This window comes from Protopterus annectens, chromosome 2.part0, assembly GCF_019279795.1.
Source record: "Protopterus annectens isolate FY-2018-M chromosome 2.part0, PAN1.0, whole genome shotgun sequence".
Lineage (NCBI taxonomy): Eukaryota > Metazoa > Chordata > Ceratodontiformes > Protopteridae > Protopterus > Protopterus annectens.
The window spans coordinates 273,644,294-273,668,854 of record NC_056728.1 but is presented as its reverse complement, the minus strand read 5'-3'; the positions used below and the strand labels follow the sequence as shown (position 1 = coordinate 273,668,854).

Below are 24,561 nucleotides of genomic sequence, written 5' to 3'. Positions count from 1 at the left end.
CGGTGCCCGAAGCAGAAGCAGTTCGCAAGTGCCGGTCGGCCAGCTCCTGAAATTACGAAAATTTTGCAACGAGTCTTCTTGAAAGCCAAGTACCCGTTGAAACTTTTCTTGCCTCAGACCGATGTCAGACAAAGTTAATAATTGTATTTCATGTGGGAAGCAAATACCGCATAAGGATTTTCATTCCCTCTGTATTCCTTGTTTAGGCCCAGACCATGACGTCTCGGTCTGTCGTTTTTGTGCTACATTCAACAAACGCACCATTAAGCGTCGGGCGGAGTTCGCCCAGCATTATTTTGGCAAAAAATGTAACTATATTATGTCGTCGGATACTCCGACTCCAGTTTTGTCTAAAATGCGCAAAGATAAGGACCGACACACGAGGTCCGCGGCCTCTACCGACACCACGCCAAAGCCGACTTCAGGTGGTCCGGTTCTCAGCGAGGCGCCTACGCAGCCCCTGACTACCAACCACACTTCATTGGCGGTGTCTTCTGTGCCCGAGGTCGCAGGCTCCTCGGCCCACACCCCGACTACAGATACCGAAGCCACTGTTGGTGGTGAATCTCAAAATGTAGACAGGTCTGCCTCCTCTCAAGGTGTCTTCAGACCTTCCTCTTCTTTTTCCATCAAAGCTTTCACTAAGTCTAAAGCAGCCATGCATTCTAAGAGACAAGCTACACAGGGCCCATCTCCAGGCCCCATGCCTAAAAAACAGATGCTTAAAATGGCTGAGGATTTAATTACTCTCATCAGGAGTTCTCAACCCCGGACAAAAGGCCCAGAGTGGAGGAAGAATCCCTCCTCTGATCAGGCCTCCATTATATCAGAGCACTCTGATGAACAGGAACTTTCTTACTCCCCTTTTGAAGATTCTGATGCAGAGGAGTCCATTCCCTCTGTATCCCCCACTCATTTGGGGAAACCTTGCATACCTTAAGGGAACACTTCCACTGGGAAGGCCAAGAGTACTCAGATTCCAAGAAAAGGCTTAGGGATTTTCTCTTGCTACCTCAGCACAGGCCTCTGGCTATACCTCCTGTCTTGGACATACTAGATGATGTGTACTCTGAGGCCTGCTTTAACCCGGATTCTTTACCTCCAGCCCCAGTCAAGCCTGACAGGTACTACCGGGTTCCTGACTCACATCAATTTCTATACAAAAGCCATGCGGCTGACCCAGAAACTATTTCACAGGGCCCCAAGGGAATTAAGGCCTCCACTGCTAAAAATCCATTACCTTCCGAGAGAGATTCCAGATCCTTAGAAAGGTGGGGAAAAAAGGTATATACCTCGGCCACCTTAACCATGAGGGCATTAAACTGCCAATTCCATATGCTAAAGTACCAACAGTTTCTGTTATCACAGTTGAGAAGTAAAATGTCACAACCTGAACAACCAGACTTGAAGGAGTTGCAGGATTTGATGCATAGTGCAGAACAAGTGGGTAAACATACCTTGCAATGTGGTTTTGATGCTCTAGAGGCCTCATGTAGAGCTGCTGTTACAGGACCAGTCATAGGTAGACATGCCTGGCTCAAGGAACAAACCTTACCAGATCATGTCAAAGCTAAATTACTAGATGCCCCTCTACAAAAGGATGTATTATTTGGTGTTAATGCTGAGGAGGTATTAAAGAAAATTGAGGAAAAGGCTAAATCAATGCAAACAGTGAAAGATTTTCTACAGGTACAACCCCCACGTTTCAGTAGAAGTTGGGCTTCCAGAAATTGGTCCTTTCCAGCCATGGACAGACCCCAAAGAGGTAGATACAGGCGCCCGAGGGGCAGAGGGCAATCCCAAGGATCGTTTAGAGGCAGACAATGGCAGGCTCCTACACAAAGAGGTGGTGAGGATAGTTCGCAGCCATTCAGAAAGCAAGCCCAATGACTTCCCCCTTTGCATGCCAAGCAAGGCTCAAATGGCAGCACCCTTAGGTGGAAAGCTGGCATTATTTTCAAAAAATTGGCATATTGTCACAAAAGACAAATGGATCCTGGACATTATAAACAGAGGCTACAGATTCCATTTTCACACCCTTCCAAAAATGAGAGGCATGCCAAACCTGCCACACAATCAAAGGGCAGAGGCACAAAGACAAATTTCAGATCTCATGGACATGAAAGCTATTCAAGAGGTACCTACTCATGAACAAGGTCAAGGTTTTTATTCCAGACTATTCCTGGTACCAAGGAAGGGAAAAGATTGGAGACCTATTTTGGACCTATCCATCCTAAACACATTTTTACTCATACCAAAATTCAAGATGCTCACTTTACAGCAGCTTCTTCCCATGCTGGGCAAGGAGTCTTGGCTGGTAACATTGGACCTCAAGGAGGCATACCTGCATGTCCCTATCAGACAAAATTGCAGAAGATACCTCAGATTTCTTGCAGGTTCAACCCATTATCAATTCTCTGCATTGCCCTTTGGCTTATCTACTGCGCCCAGAGTATTCACAAAATGCCTGGCATCAGTAATTGCCTACTGCAGACTTCAAGGGATACAAATATACCCCTATTTGGACGACGGCCTGATCCAAGCGGACAGCAAGCACATACTTCTGAAACATCTGGCTTATGTAATAATGTTGTTGAATTCTCTGGGATACACAGTCAACAAAATGAAATCAAGGCTAATACCCTCTCTGAAAATAATTTTCCTGGGTGCCAACTTGGACACAAACACCCGGATGGCCTACCTCACGCCAGAGAAGCAGGGGCAACTAACTCAATACTTCAGAGCACTAGCAAATTTCACCAGGCTGACTGCAAGGAAAATCCTGCAGGCTCTGGGATTCATGGCATCTTGCATCCTACTAATCCCGTGTGCAAAGCTGCATATGAGGAAACTTCAGTGGTACCTGAAAAACCTATGGTCTCAACACAGCCACAGTTTGGAAACAATAATACCACTAATTCCATGTCTTCAAAAGGAATTTCTGTGGTGGGCTCAAGCATGCCAAACAAACACAGGTCTCCCATTCAGCAAGCCTCAAGCAGATCAAGTCATCACAACAGGCCTCTAACTACGCCTGGGGGGCGCACATGACAGATCGGTGCATTCAGGGCAAATGGTCCCAAAAAGAAAAGCACCTTCACATCAATCAAAAGTAAATGCTAGCAGTAATAAATGCTATTATAGCTTTCAAAGACCTTCTGCATCCAGGTCAACTATTGATAAGGACAGACAACACCACAGTAATGTGGTACATAAACAGGGAGGAACCCATTCATACCCCCTATGCAGGCTGGCCATGTCACTTTGGAACATAGCTCTGGAATTACAAATCGAACTTCAAGCCCAGTACTTGCCAGGCAAGGAAAACACGCTGGCAGACAACCTAAGCAGAAATATGACAGATCCACACGAATGGAAGTTGCATCCTCAAGTTTTTACAGAGATAATTCAAGCATGGGGAAGGCCAGACATAGATCTCTTTGCCTCCCACAAAAATCACCAATTGACAAAATTCTGCTCAAGGATTTTTCATCCAAAGGCCTGGAGAGTGGACGCTCTCTCTTTCAGTTGGACAACAATGACAGTTTATGCCTTCCCACCTCTTCCTCTGCTGCCAAAAGTTCTATTAAAAACCAGAGCAGACAGACCAAAGATGATTCTCATTGCTCCAGACTGGCCAAGACAACACTGGTACCCACTCCTGAGGAGCCTGACGCATTCCCCACCATGGACCCTGTCTCCAATGCCTCTTCTTCTGACTCGGCACAGCTTCAAAACTCTTCACAGTCAGCTGAAAACACTCAATCTGGCCGCATGGAAGATTACTTAACATCACAACAGACCCTACTCTCCAAGGAGGTGTAGGATGTCATTTTGGAGGCCAGAAGGCCGTCTACTAGAAAAGCTTGCTCCGCAAAATGGAAACAGTTTTGTGCCTGGAATGAGAAAAAGGGCCAGAATCCTGGAAAACTGAATTTACCTCAAATATTACAGTATCTAGCTGAGCTGCTAAGCAGTGGACTTTCATTCTCCTCCATCAAAATTCATGCCTCAGCCATTTCTGCAGAATACAACACTGATCCACCTTTATTCTCTCACCCCCTCTTAAGACAGTTCCTCAGAGGGGCTAAGAATATAAAACCCCCAAGGAAACAACCAATACCTGCTTGAGATCTCAATTTCATTCTAGAAAAGCTGACCTTGCCTCCTTTTGAGCCAGCTGCCTCAACAGATTTGCAATATTTGTCCTGGAAAACCGCTTTCCTTCTGGCTATTACCTCAGCTCGTATGGTATCGGAACTACAAGCCCTCATGGCTGTACAGCCTTTTGTCATCTTCCATCAGGACAGAGTTTCCTTACGAACCAACCCGTCCTTTATGCCAAAAGTGGTATCCAGGGTAGTTTGAATCAGGCTATACACTTACCTACCTTTTATCCTAATCCTCAAAACAAAGGGGAGAGATTGCTACATTCCTTGGACATCCACAGACAACTGCGTTATTATTTAGACAGAACAAAGCCTTTCAGAAAATCAGAACAGCTCTTTGTGTCCTATGCTATAGGAGCTCAAGGGAAGCCAATTTCCAAACAGACAATCTCAAAATGGATAGCCCACTGCATACGCTTTTGTTATTCTTTTCATGGCAAAACTGTACCTACAGGCATCAGATCTCACTCCACAAGGGCCACAGCTACATCTGCAGCTTTCCTCAGAGGAGTTCCTACGAAAGATATTTTGAAAGCAGCCACTTGGAGTTCTGTGCATACCTTCTCCAAGCACTACCACCTTCCATTATACTCCAAATCAAGAGCAGGCTTTGCCACTGCAGTCTTGCAGGGCATCCTGGCTCCTCCTAGTTCCACCTAGTGCCTACCACCCATCTGTTATGACTGCAGCTGTATGCACGATGAACATAGTACAGTTTTGTACCTACCATAAACGTAGATGTTCGAGTGCTAATACAGCTGCAGTCCAGGTTTCCCTCCCTCCTTCCCCTCTTGGGACAGGCCTATTGGCTAACACCTCCTCATACAACCTGATTGGGGTATTCATTTATGGTGCATTTGCTTGCACTATTGTATTTTGATTATATGACATTGCTTTATTACACAAATTTATGTATTGCCTTCCTTCTGGGGGCACCTGACATCTGGGGCAAGAAAAACTGAAGAAAATGGCATCGGCTGGTTCTTTTATACCCCTGTCACACTGACGTCAGGGAAGAAGCGACGACAACCGACGCTGGACCTAGACTTTGGAATTCGGCTGACCGAGGACCCGCCTGACGGCAGGAGAACCCATCTGTTATGACTGCAGCTGTATTAGCACTCGAACATCTACATTTATGGTAGGTACAAAACTGTACTTTCCTTTTATGGAAAACTGTTTTTCTGGTAGCCATTACGTCCGCCAGAAGAACTTCAGAGATTCAAGCATTATCTTCAAATCCTCCATACCTGATTTTTAATACAGTTTTACTAAGAACTAACCCATCTTTTCTTCCTAAGTTGGTATCTGAAGCTAACATTAATCAGTCTGTTAATTTACCAGTTTTCTTTCCTAATTTCTCTAATAAGGGAGAGTATTGTTTGCACTTTGTTAGACGTTCACAGGGAATCTGCCCTGTTACACAAACCAAATTATTAGGAGTCACTGTTGACAGTAATATGAAATTTGACAAACACATATCTCCTACAATAACTAAAGGCAACAAAAAACTAGGTACTCTTTACAGATGTAAAAACTTCCTAACCAGCAACAGTAAGGACACCCTAGGTCATACCAGTCTTCTCTCCACCTTGCTGTTTGCTTCTCCTGTCCTAATTAATCTAAACAAGAGAGATTTAACCAAGCTGTCAGTATGCTACAACAAAATAGCAAAATTAACTACAAACTCCTCCTACCACAACCACCATTGTCAATCTCTAAAACAGATTTCCTGACTGTAACTCCCAAACACCTTAGCTCTAAACCAACTTCTTCTGCCTCACCAAAACTCCAGCCTTACAAGACCTGATCACCCTCTGCTCCGATAACCGAGAACTTAGATCCACTAACAAGGCACTAATTGCAATCTCCAAAAGCTGTTACAGCTGTGGTGACTCCTTGTATTCTAGCAGCATTGCCAAGACTTGGAACTCCTTACCACTACAAATCAGGGTACAACCTAACAAAACTATCTTGAAAAAACAGCTTATTTCCCACCTAAACAACTCCTGGACATGTAACTGCCTAGCACCTGGCCGACATATTCTAACACCTTCCCCCTATCCCACTATCCACCGTCTTCATTAATACTTCCACAAATGCATTATGTATTATCATATCTTACTTACCAACTCACCCCCACCTACTCCCCACTGTCCCATCTATACCCACTAACTCTCCCCTAGACTAAGTTGAAAAGCTTTCCCTTAAAATGTCAGTGAACCTCATTTGAACTAGTATGTATTCTCCTCCTTTGACAAACTGGCTAGTGTTTTTAGTTTTTCCTTTTTTCTCTTGCCTTCATTACATCTTCAAGATTATCTGGCTAGTATTTTTTAGTTTTTCCTTTTTTGTCTTGTCTTCACTACATCTTCAAGATTATCTCTACTAAATATACTGCATGATCACAATCATATGTTACTACCTGCTAAACTTTTAATTCTATGTCTAAACACTATGGTTATGTAAATATCTTATGCAGTCATTTATTATCTGCTATATTTTATAACTGTTATGTCTAATCCACAATGCTCTTGTAAATATCGTATGTTTAGTATGTTAGCAGTTGTTCTGGAGCTTTTCTCCCTGGGCCTCTGCTGAAAACGGACAGCTCTGTTCAGTCGGACCTCCCTGGTAAACAAATGTAAAATAAATTATCCTGCTGGCAGGTTGCCCTCAGTCGGCCTGAATTCCAAAGTCTTGGGTCCTGCGTCGGTTGCTGTCACCTCTTCCCTGACGTCAGGTCGTCGGGGTATAAAAGATGCAGCCGACGCCATTTTATTCAGTTTTTCTTGCCCAGATGTCAGGTGCCCCCAAAAGGGTAGGTTAAAAATTATGTAAATAAAACATACATGCACCAAAATAAGCTTTACCTTCATCTATAAGCAAATACATCACCTAGGTTGTATAGATTAGAGAAGTAAAGATAAGTTCCAGCAAAAATAAGGGGGATGGCGGGTGGGTAACCTGGACTGCAACAGTGAATACACTCGAACAGCTGCATTTATAGTAAGTGTACACAACTGTACTATGTTCTTCGTATTTCACTGTTTCAGTCATTACATTTGGGTTGATTCCCAAAGCTATGGTTGGGGGGCTGGAGCTAAACAGCATTAGGAGCGGCTATGAGGCCCTGCAAAACTGCAGTGGCAAAGCCTGCCCTGGATTTTGAGTAAAGGGGCAGATTGTAATGTTTTGTAAAGGTATGCACTGAACTCCAAGTAGCAGCCTCTAAAATGTCTTTGGTTGGTACTCCCCTGAGAAAGGTTGCAGAAGTGGCTGCAGCTCTGCTTGAATGTTGCCTAATGCCCTTAGGCACTGGTTTGCCATGCTGAGAGTAGCAGAAACGAATGCAGTGACCTATCCACTTTGAAATAGTCTGCTTGGAGATAGCCTTTCCTTGTGATGCTGTGGCATATGCCACCAGTAATTGTTCTGTCTTTCTGAAAACTTTAGTTTTGTCCAATTAGAATCTAAGTTGTCTGTGTACGTCCAAAGAATGCAGAATTTTCTCCCCCTTGTTATGTGGATTTGGATAAAAAGTTGGAAAATGAATTGTTTGGTTAAGGGCTACACTGGATACCACCTTAGGCATAGAGGTAGGGGCTTGTTCTCAGAGAGACCCTGTCTGGATAAAAAAAAAAAGATATAGTGTTCCACAGCCATGAGAGCCTGTCACTCTGAAACTCGTCTTGCAGAAGTTATTGCTAGGAGCAGAGCTGTTTTCCAAGATAAGAACTTTATATCTGCAGTAGCAGCTGGCTCAAAAGGAGGTAGGGTGAGTTTTTCCAAGACATAATTGAGGTCCCATGCAGGTATTGGTGATCTCCTTGGAGGCCTTAAGTTTTTGGCTCCTCTGAGGTACTACCTTAATAAAGGATGAGAAAAGAGTGGTGGCTCTGTATTGTAATGAGCTGAAATGGCAGAGGCATGGATTTTAATTGATGAAAAAGTTAGGCCTTTGTCCAGCATCTCAGTTAAATATTGTAAAATCTGAGGAATATTTGGGACAGCTGTATCAGTTCCTTCAGTTTGGTTCCAAGCGCAAAATCTCTTCCATTTCCCGGCATAGGATTTTCTAGTACTAGGCCTTCTGGCTTCTAAAATGACATCCATCACAGCTTTGCTGAGAGGTGTGGTTTGTATCGCTACATTATCTGCCATGCTGCCAGCTTTAGGGTCCTGAGCTGGCTATGCAGAATCTGATTGTTTTGCTGGGACAGTAGATTAGGTATTTGAGGTAAGGTCCAGGCTGGGCATTGGGGCAAGTTCATTAAGATCGGATACCAGTACTGGCGGGGCCAGTCTGGGGCAATCAGAATCATTTTTGCTTTCTTCTGCCTGACCTTTAGGAGTATCTTTGGGAGGAGAGGCAGTGGAGGAAAGGCATATACTGATAGGTTTGTCCAGTTGAAAGATAAGGCGTCCACTTTCCAAGCTTGTCTGTGTTAAGTCCTTGTGCAGAATCTTTTTAGTTGATTGTTTTGAGGGGAGGCAAATAGATTTATGTCCGGGCGTCCCCATTTCTTTGTTATCATGCTGAAGACTTGGGGATCCGTGAGGTTTCTGCTTAGTTCGTCTGCCAGAGTATTTTCCTTTCCTGGCAGGAATTGTGCCTGCAGATGAACTTGGTAAGTCAATGCTGTGTCCCATAAAGCCATGGCTTGTCTACACAGGGGATAAGAATGAGTGCCCCCCTGCTTGTTTATGTACCACATGACCGTGGTGTTGTCTGTCTTTATCAGTAGTTGTCCTGGATGAAGTAGGTCCTTGAAGGCTGTCAGGGCATTTTGAACAGCTAGCATCTCTTTTTGTATTCCTCTTTGTCTGCAGTAAGAATTACTGGTGCCAGGCACTTTGTGAAGACCTTGGGAGCAGTAGATAAGCCAAAGGGCAGTGCAGGTGGTCGGAGTGGCACAAGTGGCACCTGGATCCACAAGTCTTCAGCATGATGGTAAGTGAATGGGGACGCCCGGACATAGATCTGTTTGCCTCCCCCTCAGAACAATCAAGTAAGAAGATTCTGCACAAGGACTTATCACAGACAAGCTTGGAAAGTGGACGCCTTATCTTTCAACTGGACAAACCTATCGGTATATGCCTTTCCTCCGTTGCCTCTCCTCCCCAAGGTACTCCTGAAGGTCCGGCAGGAGAGACAAAAATGATTCTGATTGCCCCAGACTGGCCACGCCAGTACTAGTATCCGATCTTAAGGAACTTGTCCCAGTGCCCAGCCTGCACCTTACCTCAAATGCCTTATCTACTGTCCCAACAAAACAGTCAGATTCTGCACAGCCAACTCAGGACCCTAAACCTGGCAGCATGGCGGGTAAAAACCACACCTGTCAGTAAAGCTGTGATGGATGTCATTTTAGAAGCCAGAAGGCCTAGTACTAGAAAATCCTTTGCTGGGAAATGGAAAAGATTTTGCGCTTGGAACCAAGCTCAAGGAAGTGATACAGCTGTCACAAATATTCCTCAGATTTTGCAATATTTAACTGAGATGCTGGACAAAGGCCTATCTTTTTCATCAATTAAAATCCATGCCTCTGCCATTTTGGCTCATTACAATACAGAGCCACCACTCTTTTCTCATCCTTTATTAAGGCAGTACCTCAGAGGAGCCAAAAACTTAAGGCCTCCAAGGAGAACGCCAGCACCTGCATGGGACCTCAATTATGTCTTGGAAAAACTCACCTTACCTCCTTTTGAGCCAGCTCCTACTGCAGACATAAAGTTCTTATCTTGGAAAACATCTCTGCACCTAGCAATAACTTCTGCAAGACGAGTTTCAGAGCGACAGGCTCTCATGGCTGTGGAACCCTTTATCATTTTCTATCCAGAGAGGGTCTCTCTGAGAACAAATCCCACATTTATGCCTGAGGTGGTATCCAGTGTAGCCCTTAACCAAACAATTAATTTGCCAACTTTTTATCCAAATCCACAGAACAAGGGGGAGAAAATTCTGCATTATTTGGACGTACACAGACAACTTAGATTCTACTTGGACAAAACTAACGATGTTAAGTTGTCAATCTCGCCTTCATTCTAGATTGATGGGTTCAGAGCCGATCCTCGGCTCCGACTCGGCACTTGCTAAGCTCGAGAGTCACTTTTACCAGCTCGAGGCAGCCCCATATCCCATGATGCAAGGCGGTAAGTACCCAGATCTCGTTTGCCGCTTCGCTGATGAGGTCCTCCTTTTGCCAGCTCCTGGTAAGTGTTTATATTTAAACTTCTTGTAGCCCCAATCAGAGAAAAATCCACTTTTCTATAGAATTCTTTCATTTTGAGTTTATTGTAAGGCTTTTTCTGACTAACTTTATTTTTCCTTCTTCATCTTTTAGTCAGGCCTTTTTTCCCTCCCATCAAACCCCCCCCGCAGGGTGTGTGTGTGTGTGTGTCAGGTTTTTTTCTACTTCTTATAACTTAACTATAGTTTTCTGATTTGGGACTGTGTGTTTAATGTTTGTGGATACACCATGTCCAAAGAACAGAGGGTCTCAGGCTTCAAGAAGTGTGACTCGTGCTGTCAGAAGATGTCTCTGACAGACGGTCACACTTCTTGCTTATACTGCCTGGGACCTCTCCACCTGCAGGACTCCTGTGCAATTTGTCACTCTTTTAGCCAGAGAGTCCTGCAGGAGAGGAGAAATAAACTTATTTTAAGGGGACTCCTTAAACCGGAGGGCTCTCCGGCCAAATCGGCTCCGAGCAAGCCTCCTAAGTCTACCAAGGCCCAGGCTTCTGTATCTAAGCCTACGGCCTTGGCTCCGACTCCTTTGGAGTCAAGATCGGCTCCGGCTGGAGCCGATCCCAACTTGTCTAAGTCCGGTGCCAATACTACTATTGTCACTTTGGTGTCGGCTCCGACTGGCTCCGACCACCATGTGGCTCAGGCTTCGGTGTCGGCGCCGACACCATTATTTCCATGCCTGTATCGGCTCCGGCTGGAGCCGATGCATCTAGATCTACACTCGGAGCCGAAAAGTTATCGGCTCCGTCTGGATCCGTGGGTTCTTCGGCTCCGATGGTTCCTTCGAGGAAGAGGTCCAGGTCCCCCTCTTTGGAACCGATACTGTCGGCTCCGGCCTCACCTCTTCTTTTGGAACGGAGCCATCGGAGCTGATCATCTAGGTCGTCCAGGTTATCAGACCATGATTTAGAAAGGGTGGTAAGTAGATTATTAAAATCACAAGCACTGGCCCAGATGCTGCATAGTCCGTCTCAACAGACGACTATTAGTCCACACCCTCTTCAAGTTCCTCCTTCGACTCTGCCTCAGAGTTTGGAGCCGGAGTCTATGGGAATCGTTACGGCTATGGCTGAAGGACAGATACCCCCCCTTCTGCACCTTCAGCATCTACTCTTATCTCCTCCTCGAGACCTTCCTTGGAGGGATTCGGTGGCCGGGCTTCCCTGGTCTCCTCCGAGGGGGTGAGTGGCATCGGACCCTTGTCCGACCCCGCTCTTCCCCTTGGAGCCTCGGCCTTGGTGAGCTCGGCTCCGACATCTGCCTCGGAGCCTTCCCTTTCGGTGGGCCCGGGAGTCCCTGTTTCCTCGGAACGGGTTCTCTCGGATCTCCCCGGGAGGGGAGCCTTTGAGGTGATGAAGAGTGTGCTGTCCACTGGGCTCAGTCAGCAGTCTATTCCCTTAGCTTCTCCCTCCACGGTGCCTGTCGATATCTCTTCCCACACTCTTGCTCCCGGACCGAGAGATCCACCGCCTCAGGTTTCCCTACTGGGAAGAACCCCCTCTTCCGAGGATTCTCCTGATCCGTCAGGAGATCCTCCGCGCAAGAGGACTTGTAAGAGGAAGCACCTGGACTCCCCTGAGTCTACCACCTCAGATACCGACTTAGATGAGTCAGAGGGGTCCCCAAGATCCCCCTCTGAGGATGTCTCCTTTTCAGACATCCTAGAACTCCTAAAACAGAGGGGAAACTGGCCCTCCATAAATCCCTCCGAGGATGAGTTGGTATACCTAGAGGCGTTTGGATCTCGACCCTCCACCTCCTGGGTGTCTCCTCCTTTCGACCCCCCCCTGATGAAGGTTATCGCTCGGAAGGCTTGGGCTGCTCCTGATTCCGTAGAGCCAGTTCCTAGGAAGCCGTCTAAATTTATTGCAGCCCCTTCTGAAAAGCAATTCCTTACAAAAGGTGTCCCTGTTGATGCCATGGTGGTGGCAGCCGCCACTAAGAAGGAACTTGCAGATCCTTCCGTACCAGTCCATCCTCCTAACAAGGATTCTAGGACCATGGGACAGGTATGGTAAGCGGATGTTCTCCTCAGCGACCTTTGCCATGCGTTCGCTGAATTATTTATGTCACTTCACCAGACTCCAAAGGGACATCCTAAAAGAACTAGGTGAAGTAGTACAGGATCCTACAGCTCCAGGGGCTCAGGACAAAATTGCTTCTCAGCTAGGAATCCTTAATTCTATAGCTAACTCCTCCATGCGGCTGATTTCGTATGCAGCAGATGGAGCGAGTAGAGCCGCAGGTACAGGAGTGGCTCTTAGACGTCAATCCTGGATGCGGCTCTGTAATTTTGCAGATCCCTTTAAGGCGTCCTTCACAACCTCTCCCTTTGATGGGTCAGCATTGTTTGGCCCTCAAGTGAAGGATACATTGACCAGGTGTGAGCAGGACGGCAAGACTCTTTCTGCCGTAGGGGTCCGTTTTTCTACCCCTTCTAGACCTTACCCCAAAGGTCAGAAGGGTGGAAAAATGTGGTTCCGTAAATCCCAAGGAGTCACGCCGGACACATGTGGTCAGTTTACCCCTAGAGGCAGAGGGGGTAATAATAACAGACGCCGCCCTAGAGGCAGAGGGGGTCCACAAAACCAGGGAAGCAGAGAGCCTCTCTCTGACAAGCCCTTCCAGCATCCCTGAGGTGTTGCCCGACAGTCTTCCCCCGACTGCCTCCAAGGATGGACAATCGCTGTACCCAGAAGCCTGGCGTTCCCTCTCTCAAGACAAATGGGTACAGTCGATCATATCCGAGGGTTACAAAATTCCTTTCGAGGAAAGTCCTTTCACTCACAAAAATTCCCTTCCAGACGTGCCACCCGGTCTAAGGGAAATTGCAAAAGTAGAAGTATCAAAGCTTCTACACAAAAGGGCCATTCAGCCAATTACTACAGACCATGCAGAGCCCGGAATCTACTCAAGGTTCTTTTTGGTTCCCAAAAAGACGGGAGATTGGAGACCAATATTGGACCTCAGCAGACTCAACAAGTCTGTGAAGAAGACAAGATTTCGCATGGTCACACTGCAATCGATTTTGCCTTTTCTGGGCAAAGATAACTGGATGTGCTCAATAGACCTCCAGGATGCGTACTATCACATAAAAATTCACAGACGCTCCAGAAGGTTTCTCCGCTTTCGGCTGGGGTCCAGTCATTTTCAATTCAGAGCCCTGCCCTTTGGTCTCACTACAGCCCCCAAGAGTATTCACCAAATGCATGGCAGTGGTCACGGCTCACCTGAGACGTCAAGGATTCCAGGTGTTTCCGTATCTCGATGACTGGCTCCTTTCAGCCACCACCAGGCATCAACTTCTCCAAGCCAGGGATTACACCCTAAATCTCTGCACTCAGTTAGGGATTTCAATCAACTACGAAAAGTCCTCCTTATTGCCCTGCCAGTCTATTACTTTTATAGGCGCAAATTTAGACACTCTTCGGATGTCAGCAAATCTCACAGACCAAAGAATTTTAGATATCCAGAGCCATGTGCGGATCATTCTAGCCAACAAAAAGGTGCAAGCCAGACTGGTCCTAAAAGTATTGGGCCTCATGGCAGCTGCCATTACTCTTCTTCCTCTGGCCCGCTTTTACATGCGTCTCCTTCAGTGGATGTTGTTCACCCAGTGGTCCTACCAACAACTTCCCATGCGACACCAAATCCTAGTGACACAAACTTGCAAAAACCATCTACACTGGTGGATTTCTTCTGCTCAGATTCATCAGGGCAGACCCTTTGTTTCACCGGCCCCAGTAGCCACAGTCACTAAGGACGCCTCCCTGATCGGGTGGGGGGTCATTATCAGGGCAGGATGGTTCATGGGACGTGGCAACCGTTCGAATACCACCTGCACATAAATGTCCTAGAGATGAGAGCAGTGCTTTTAACGTTGCAAGCCCTCAACGACTTTCTTCCCTTGGGAACAATTGCAGTTCACACGGACAACATGTCCGTAGTGTGGTATATCAACAAGCAGGGCGGAACCAAGTCCTACCCCTTGTGTCGAGAAGCTCTCAGACTTTGGCAATGGGCGATCTCCTCTCATCGGTTCTGGTAGCAATGCATATCCCTGGGAAAACCAACATTTTAGCGGACAGATTGAGCAGAGCTATTCTCATGCCTCACGAGTGGTCTCTCAAACAATCTATAGTGGAGAAGATTTTTCTACAATGGGGCCGCCCATGTTGCAATCTTTTTGCTACTCCCCAAAACAGCAAATGCCCAGACTTCTTCTCCCTCTTCCCACTTCCAGGCCATCCCCCCAGAGACGCTCTTACCCAAGATTAGCCCCAGGGACTTCTATATGCCTTTCCTCCCTTTCCATTAATTCCACAGGTACTCCAGAAGGCTACCGTTTTGAGAGCCAAAATGATTCTCATTGCCCCGTATTGGCCTCGACAAATTTGGTTTCCGTTCCTCCATCGTCACCTCGTGGTGCAGCCTTGGCATCTGGATCCAGTGCCGGATCTTCTGACCCACCAATCGGGTCAACTGCATCGGTCCATCCCCTCTCTCAACCTCACAGCTTGGTTGCTCCACTTCCTTCCTTAACCAGGCTTCCTAATATCTCTAACCCTGTTAGGGATATCATAGTAGCTTCCCTTAAATCCTCCACTCGAAGGATTTACACTAGCAAGTGGAACCGTTTCTCCTTGTGGGCAAAATCAAGGAATATTGATCCTTTTACTGCCCCTGTTCACGCAGTCTTAGAATTTTTGGCGGAAATTTTTCGCTCGGGCTCTTCATCTTCCACAGTTAAAGTTCAGTTAGCTGCTATCTCCAACTTTCATGTCGGATTTGCAGATAACAGTATTATGTTCCACAGGCTTTGTAAAGCTTTTTTAAAGGGAGTCTTTCTCCTTAAACCTCCTGTCAGGAATCCTCCTCCTCAATGGGATCTAAATCTAGTGCTGACATCCCTAATTCTTCCTCCCTTTGAGCCAGCTGTTTCATGTTCACTGAAATTTCTTTCATGGAAGACACTCTTTCTTGTCGCTATTACCTCGGCCAGAAGAGTGTCAGAACTTCATGCCCTCTCTGTTCGTCCACCTTATTTGGTCTTCCACAAAGACAGAGTATCCTTAAGGACTAATCCATCCTTTTTACCCAAGGTAGCTTCAAAAGCAAATTTAAACCAATCGATCGATCTCCCTGTATTTTTCCCTAACTACTCCAACAGATCGGAACAGAAATTGCATTATCTTGATGTTCATCGCCAACTCAGATATTATTTGGACAGAACAAAACAATTCAGAAAATCTGATCAGCTCTTTCTTTCTTACGCTGAAAATAAGAGAGGTCTTCCTGTTTCCAAGGTGACCTTATCCAGATGGCTTTCTTATACCATATCTGAAATCTACCAGCTTAGGGGCAAACAGCTGTGCTCAAAACCAAAGGCTCATTCCACCAGAAGTTTAGCTACTTCCGCAGCCTTTCAGGCTAGACTCCCCTTAGATACTATTTTTGCAGCCGCCACTTGGGCCACTCCTCATACTTTTGTCCATCATTACAAATTGGATTTGGCCTCCAGGGATAGAGCCAGTTTTGGCTCTACGGTTCTCAAGAGTCTGTTCCATTGAGCCGCCCAGGATAGAGGTGCTAGGGACGCGGTCCCATCAAGCAAGAATGAAGGCGAGATTGACAACTTAACATTGAGAAGTTATGTACCTACCATAACGTTCCATGTTAGTTGTCTTCTCTCGCCTTCTTTCTTGCGACCCTCCCTCCTTCCCCCTTGCCTGGACAGACCTTTATCTCCCTTATCTGGAAGTTTGCTTCCTTGAGACACCAGCTAGTTATCTGGTCTCCCTTGTAACCCTGTTTTTAGGCTAATTGCTTTCCTTCCTTATGGGAAGTTTTTTGTGCTAGGTGTGTTCCCAATAGATATCAAATGAGATCTGGGTACTTACCGCCTTGCATCATGGGATATGGGGCTGCCTCGAGCTGGTAAAAGTGACTCTCGAGCTTAGGAAGTGCCGAGTCGGAGCCGAGGATCGGCTCCGAACCCATCAAGCAAGAAAGAAGGCGAGAGAAGACAACTAACATGGAACGTTATGGTAGGTACATAACTTCTCATTTTCAGAAAGACAGCGCAATTACTAGTGGCATATGCCACAGCATCACAAGGAAAGGCTATCTCCAAGCAGACTATTTCAAAGTGGATAGGTGACTGCATTCGTTTGTGCTACTCACAATATGGCAAACCAGTGCCTAAGGGCATTAGACCACATTCATTCAGAGCTGCAGCCACTTTTGCAGCCTTTCTCAAGGGAGTACCAACCAAGGACATTTTGGAGGCTGCTACTTGGAGTTCAATGCATACATTTACAAAACATTACAATCTGCCTCTTTACTCTAAATCCAGGGCAGGCTTTGCCACTGCAGTTCTGTAGGGCCTCATAGCCGCTCCTAATGCTGTTTAGCTCCAGCCCCCCAACCATAGCTTTGGGACTGAACCCAAATGTAATAACTGCAACAGTGAAACATGAAGAACATAGTACAGTTGTGTACACTTACCATAAATGTAGATGTTCGAGTGTATTCACTGTTGCGGTCCAGGTTACCCACCTGCCATCCCCCTTATTTTTGCTGGAACTTATCTTTACTTCTCTAATCTATACAACCTAGATGGTGCATTTGCTTATAGAGGAAGGTAAAACTTATTTTGGTGCATGTATGTTTTATTTACCTAATTTTAGCCTACCCTTTTGGGGGCACCTGACATCTGGGGCAAGAAAAACTAAATAAAATGGCCTCAGCTGCATCTTTTATACCCCTGACGACCTGACGTCTGGGAAGAGGCGACAGCAACCGACGCAGGACCCAAGACTTTGAAATTCAGGCCGACTGAAAGCAACCTGCCAGCAGGATAACCCAAATGTAATGACTGCAACAGTGAATACACTCGAACATCTACATTTATAGTAAGTGTACACAGCTGTACTTTACCTTACTGTATCGGTGAGGCAGCCTGGGGCCCACCTTCCTCCCATCAGGATGGGCATGTCTGTCCTCTATTGCCAGCTTCATCAAGTACTGAAGCCACTACTCACACTCTAGCTTTCATGAGTCATGTTCAAGGCTTTATCCCTTTATGCCATGGAACTAGCCAAATGTACAAAAAATAAATGCATTATTCTGTTCACTGTACCCATGTTAAATGTGTTCAGCTTTTGCCCAGAATATTTTGCCTTCAAAGAATTCGTCTGTAAAATAATTGCCTTGCCTTGTGGCTTGTATCATAGCTGATAAAAACCTAGGATCAGCCCATTGACACAGTGAGCAGATTAATAAATAGACTTGTTAAGCATCTGAAATAAACCAGAGTTTTTAGGTGTGGCAGGATGTTTCATAAAGTTGACGAGTGCCAGTTTATACAAAAAAAAAAATCAATTTTATAGGAAATGGCACAAAACAGGTCATACTGGGAAAAAGTGCAACTGGAAAAATAACAAGAGGGAAGTGAGTGGGAGAGAGAGTTTGCAGGATGAAAGCATGAATTTCAGCATATGCATAATGTAGAAGATAGGAGCATGAGTGATTTGGTTTATGTATTTATTTACAATCTGTTCACTGGGTTAGTCCCACAAGGCTAATGGTCTCTCTTCTGGGGAGCCCCAAGGTGGCATTCATACTGACTAGGTGGAATGCTTCTCCTGCCCCTTTTTGAGTACTAGGAACCCCCCCCCCCCAACACAGACACACACACAGGCACACACACACAGACAGACAGACACACACAGACAGACACACACAGACAGACACACACACACACACACTCTCACTTTTGGTTTTGTCCAGAATTCCTGGGGCTTAAAGGTTGAGTTATGAGCAGAAAGATGACATTTCTGACAAATGGACTCTTAAACAGAGATGTGCTCGTGTAATGAAACTGTGATACTCCGCAGCTGTGTACCGAACAGTCAGCTCCTAGACATCTGCTTCATGTTGCCTTATCCTCTAGCGAATAAAGGTTTCCTGTTTGTCCGTCTGCTCTGTCAAATACTAAATGTTTTCATACAGATAAAAATATGAAGAGCAAATGTAATTCCATCCAGTAATTCTGTCAGAATTGAATTGGTTCAGTCTACTAATTGAGGTGTCGGAATAGTAGCCCTTGGCACCACCTCTCAGCAGCAAATTTCTCTCCTACAGAGAAGGGAAAATCCTCCAACCTAGCTTCAGAACTGACTATTTGGAAGATGCTGTACTCTTTAGAACTCTTTTGTCACCTAACGAAGGCTTATCGATTTTGAAAGTGGCTAAGACCAAATATCAGAAAAGCTTAGTAAAGTGGACAAGATTTTAATTTTTCTTTGGTGAAAAATCATGTCCATCAGTACCTAAACTAAAACATTATCTATATTAAAGTACAAGGTTAACTTTGCTCACTATAGGCCTAACATAGTGCTCTTTTAATCTACTTGATAATGTGTAAATCTTCCTTTAAATTGCAACATAAGCTGTGAAAAATTAAGCTCTTTTCTAAAGGATATATTGCATTTAAGAACAACTTGACTTCTTCCACCAGCCATCGCTCTCAACCTTTTAGTGCAAGAAAGTCTGGGCAAAGCCAGAAATGGGTGGGACAAAACCCCCAAAGTAGTGACAAATTTTGAATCTTAGTGTTGCCTTGTGTGGCAGCAGCCTCTGGCCTCTCCGGTTCCCAACATGCCTTGTGTGTTTTTTGCTGATATTTGTGCAGGTTGTCAAGCTGTCTGTCTGTAGAGTCCGGTTTGACTTTGTCAGGTGTGTGGTTTGTCTGCGAGCATGGTTATTTTTGGATTTTTAGATTTGTTGTGTTTTTGGAGATTTTATGCTGGTTGTGGCCATTCAGGCCTTTGGGTGGCAAGTTGCGCTGGATGCGGTTGGCGGAAGCCTGACTTTTGTCTGAGTGTTCTGATCGGATGTGGGGTTTTTTTGTTGATGGGAGGGACTACTTGGCTGAAATTTGTTGCCTCGGGAAGATTTTATCTCTAGTACTTGCTGTTTCTGGAAAAAGGATGTTTTGGTTATTGGTCTTAATGTGTAAGGAGACGTAAACAGTTCCACAGATATTGCCTTTAAGAATAAATTAAATTATTCATTTTGTGTATAAAATTGTCTGTTTAATGTGAAGTGATGAATTCAGTTTTCTGCCTCAAGCAGGCAAACAAAGGGGAGTGAATGTTATACTGTGTGAATGTTCACACAGGTCTCAATGACATTATGTACAAAGGACAAAAACCCATTAGGCAGAATGAACATTCAGTTTTCTTCTTTCATGAAGGATAAACTGTCCAATAACAAAACAGACCCTTTCCAAGTGCTGAGGCAATGTGTTCCCTTAATTAGTAAAGCACTGTCTGTGGCTGTTTGGTGTCGGGCAGCTAGGTCAGCAGTTACCATGATGCTGTCTTCTTTAGAAATGCTTCTCATTAGAATATTTAAACCATACTGTAAAGTCATCGACTCTTTCTCTTACCATTACGAATTGAATATCTAGTCTGGAGGTAGAGCAGGATTTTCTACTGCATTTCTCCAAAGGGTTTTATAGACTAACCACCATTATAGAACCTACAGACTGCATTGCTTTGTAATCTTCCAGCACATATTCATGGCTCCTGTAGCAGCAGTCATCCTTATGATGTACGTTGTTCACTGTAGCAGTAGATGTATATAAATGTTTATTCATTACTGCAGTTTACTTTCCCTCCCTCAGACCTGTAGAGTGCTGCTATGTGCATCTTGAATCTGGTAGCCATTCCTGTTCAACAACCTTTTCATTTAGTTTGCCTACTTAGGACCACTTGAGATGGATTGTAATCTGTGTACGTAGTTGTGATATGACATTCTTTCATCATGCCTTCTGTTGGGTTCATATGAAATGAACGAACGCTTCTTTCACCGACGCTTGGAATATCGAAATGAAAAGATCGACAGCGAGAAGACCGACGAAGCAAAACAGCGACGCGGAGGTAAGCGGAATGGGGAAAGGATGTGTATGTATGCGGTAGTGACGGACGTCAGGGTGCGAGTAAGGTAAGTGTGCGATTGTGACGGTCTGTGGGGATGGGGTGGCTTAAGTGAGTTAGGGTTAGGGCTCGGGTCAGGTAAGTTGGGTTAGGGGTGGTTTAAGTGAGTTAGGGTTAGGGCGCGGGTCAGGTGAGTGTGCGATAGTGACGGACCTTAGGGTTAGGGTTTGGGTCAGGGTTGTCGATAGGTGTGTATGTAAGGTTTTGGTTTGCTTGTGTTGTGTGTGTGGTGTTTGGAGTGGGGATTTGTTTAGTTTGTTAATTGTTGTTGTTGTGGTGTGGAGTGTATGAGGTGTTGTGCTTGTGAACTGTCGGTGGTTTCAGTTGTCGGTCGTTTCGTTGTCGATGTTTCGGTGTCGGTGAAAGAAGCTTTCGTTCATTTCATATGAACCCCTTCTGTTTCAGTAGAGGTTGCCCTCTGCAAAACATTGCTTATTTATGTTTTTGTGTTTAGGTTGTGTGTGCTTTCAGTCTGTTGAGATGAACTTGTGTTTCTCTAGTTAGTTGTGCATCAGTCTAACATAAGGAATTGTTAGTTGTTCCAGGAAACTAGTATTTTCTTCACAAATCACATTTATAAATCTTGAGTGATTTAGACCATATGGCACCTCCTGTGAGCAGAGGATGTTCTTCGTGTTTCATTGTTGCAGTCCTGACTGATGGGATTTTCTGCCATGGAAGTCCTTGGCCGGCCCGACTGTCATAGAAATCCTTCCTCTTCCAGGAGCCTGTGCATGCCCTGATGTCAAAATGTCCAGATATAAAGGGAGTCAAGAGATGCCATGACTTAAGTTCTTTCTTCCTGTTGGAGCCGAAAGCAGAATGCTAGTCAGTGCATCTGTCGGTCTACACTAGAGAAAGAAAACGTCTAAAGCTAAGGACCTCATTGGGGAGTTTTTTTTGTTTCTTGACTAATGTCAGAGAAAGTTAATAACTGTCTCTGCCATGGCAAGTAGATACTACAGCGGGACTCCTCTGTTTTTGCGTAGCTTGTCTGGGTCCACAATACAATGTACCTAACTGACGGTTTTGTGCTCGCTTTAACAATAACACAATCAAACTTTGGGCTGAGATTTTAGTTAAGCACGTTAGTAAGTCATCAGGGCCTTCTTGTACCATGTCATCTGCTGGTCAGGCCAAAGTTGATCCCCTTAGGCACAGGAAAAAGAACCATCCAAAGCATAGGGAATTGTTGATGCTTGTTCACCATCCACCAGTCCTCCTAGGCTTGTTATAGTTGAAGGAAAGATGGTTTTGCAGTCCACTCCAACAACTGAGGTTGTAGCACAAGTATCTATCAAGACCCTTCCAGAGAACAACATGCCGCTGGGTCCCTCTACTTCACAAGCTGAAGGACTTGGCTTGTTGGTTGGGTTTGGAGCTGATTTGTAGGTTCCAGCTTCCAGTGGCCGTTTTCCACTGTTTAAGGGGAGACCGGAGTCTCCAGTTGTCAAGAGATCTCCTTGGAACACCATTCTCAGGAGGTAGTCATCCATCAGTGTCCTAGGCCTAGAGCTGATATTGCTCGTAGACCAAAGCCTAAGGCCTCACTGAAGCTTTTCTGCAGTTGAGGCCTACCAGCTACCATTCCCAAACTCTAGTCTATTAACAGGATCTGAATTAGGCTATCTTAAAGTTTTCAGATCTAGATGCCTTAGCCTCGCTTGTTCTGCCCCTGAATCTTCTCCTGGTAAAAGGAAAAGGGACCATCTGATACTGTAAATCTTCATTCATTCCTTACTGATAGGACTTTGTTTCCAACCTTGGAACCGAATTGGCCAATATACAAGCTCGCTGCAGCCAAAAACTGTCAAGCTAAGTCCCTACCTATAGTGCCCCTCTTCTCCTTTCTTCAGATCTCGTTTGCCATGTACTTTAAGATGTGCCAAGCCAGCGCTCTCAGCTAAGTGATATATTTTTGATGTTTCTCTTAAGTCTCTCTAGTCTTAATTTTTCCCTTAGAATAGTTTTCTCTCTCCTTCTATTTTCATCTGTGACTTTTATTCCTACCCTTTTTCTGTGGTATTCTTTGTACCATTGTTGGTACGGCCCCTCCCTTACCCTTGTGGTACTCTTCTATACCATCGTTGGTATTCCCTTTCCCTCTAGTCTCCTATAAAATAACCTTGCTTTTACAGTATTGTTAGATATTTCTCTCCCTCCGATTGTTATCTCTCTGAGATTACTGTATTCTGCTGTGCCTAATTTTATTTCTTACACTCCTAACATGGCTGACAAAAGAGGAATGACTGGCTTCAAGCAGTCTGACAAGTGTGGGTGAAAGATGCCTAACTCAGACGGGCATCATTTGTGTGTCTACTGTCTTGGAGTTCCTTATCTCCAGATTTAACCTCCTTGCGAGATATGTAAAAATTTTAGATGTTCTTCGTGTTTAACTGTTGCAGTCATCACATTTGGGTTATCCCTGCCAGGGTAGCCGTCGGCCGGCCCGAATACCAGAGGCTTAGTATTTCTGCATCGGTTGCTGTCGCTTCAGGACTGACCTCAGGTCGTCAGTAGTATAAAGTAAGGCAGCCGATGCCATTGCAGCAGTCTTTTTTGCCATGGAGCCCGAACCAGAAGCAGTTTGCACGAGTGCCGGTCGGCCGCAACCAGAGTTTTGTCTAACAAATTGAAGCTTATGTCTTCTAAAGCTAAGTACCCCATTGGGAATCCTTTTTTCTTGCATTAACCAGTGTCAGAAAAATTTAACAGTTGTCTCACCTGTGGAAAGCAAATACCACACCGAGACTTTCATTCTTCCTGTATCACTTGCTTAGGCCCAGACCACGATGTCCCCCGCTATCGCTTCTGTGCTTTAACGCCAGAACTATCTATCATCTGGCCCTTATTGTAGCTAGATATTTTTGCTTACAGTCCTCAAACTTCAATATGGCTTCGGTAAGCCATCTGACAGCAGATCTGCCAAAAAAAGTAAAGATAGACAGAGACTGCACAGGTCCAAACCTACCGACGATGCTCCCGTTAAGCTAGTAGTCAGTTCTCCGATCCTCAGTGAGGCGCTTTCGCAGCCCCTGATGCCTGCTTCTGTGGATTCGCAGGCCACTACCGAGACCCTTTTGGAGTCCGGTATGCTGCAAAACTCTTCTTCGACTAAGGATCCTGCGGTCGTTTCTACTTTGGATGGGTCTGGAGCTGCTGAGCAGGCACCGGGTTCTGAGGAAGTTCTTCAGTACTGATTCTCGACACAAACCGACTTCTTCTTTTGCAACTACCATTCTTTTGAAAACGACAGAGTTTCTTAGGCCGAGGGTATGAACCACACCCAAGAAACCGACGACCCAATCTCAAGCACCTGCTTCCTTGCCTCAGTTTCAAATGCTTAAAATGGTGGAAGACCTTATTATGCTGATCAGGGGAAGCCAAGCTACCCCCTCCAAAATGAAAAGAGATCTGTCCCCTGTAGTTTTGTCTGAACAAGAGTCTGATGACTGATGCATCTGAATATGAAGATGTGCAACCCTTCTCTACTTATGAGGATTCTGATGCAGAGGATTCCGTCCCTTCAGCCTCTTCCCCAGAGGATTTTTCCTTTAGGGAAACCCTTCATACCTTAAGGGAACATTTCCAGTGGGAGAGTGAAAACTACCCTCAGTCTAAAATGAGACTCGGGGAATTCTTAGATCTTCCACAGCACAGGACCCTTTGCCATCCCCCCAGTCCTGGATGTTGTGGAGGATGATGTCCTTCAAGGATGCATCTGCAGTCCTAACATATGGGTTGTCCTGCCTCAGGCAGCCCTTCGGTCGGCCGGATTCCAAAGTCTGGGTCTGGCCTCGGCTGATGTCGCACTCCACCCGACGTCATAGCTGCTGTGGTATAAAGGCATCAGCCGATGCCATTTTCCTCAGTCTTTCTTGCCGCGCGGTGCCCGAAGCAGAAGCTTTTCGCAAGTGCCGGTCGGTCAGATCCAGAGATTTCTACTACCGAAGACGTCTAAAAAGCTAAGTACCCCGTTGGGGACTCTTTCTTGCCTCAGCCGATGTCAGACAAAGTAAATAATTGTTTAACTTGGGGGAAACAAATACCTCATAAGGATTTCCACTCTTACTGCCTTCCTTGTTTAGGCCCGGACCACGACGTATCAGCTTGTTTAGCCTGTGCTTCTTTC

At 45.4% G+C, this 24,561-nt stretch overlaps 1 protein-coding gene across 2 annotated transcripts in view; it reads left to right on the top strand.

Annotated features, from left to right (window-relative positions):
* The window catches only part of SNX2 (sorting nexin 2), a 1,338,063-nt gene that overhangs the window by 270,649 nt on the left and 1,042,853 nt on the right, over positions 1–24,561 (top strand). The window lies entirely within an intron of this gene.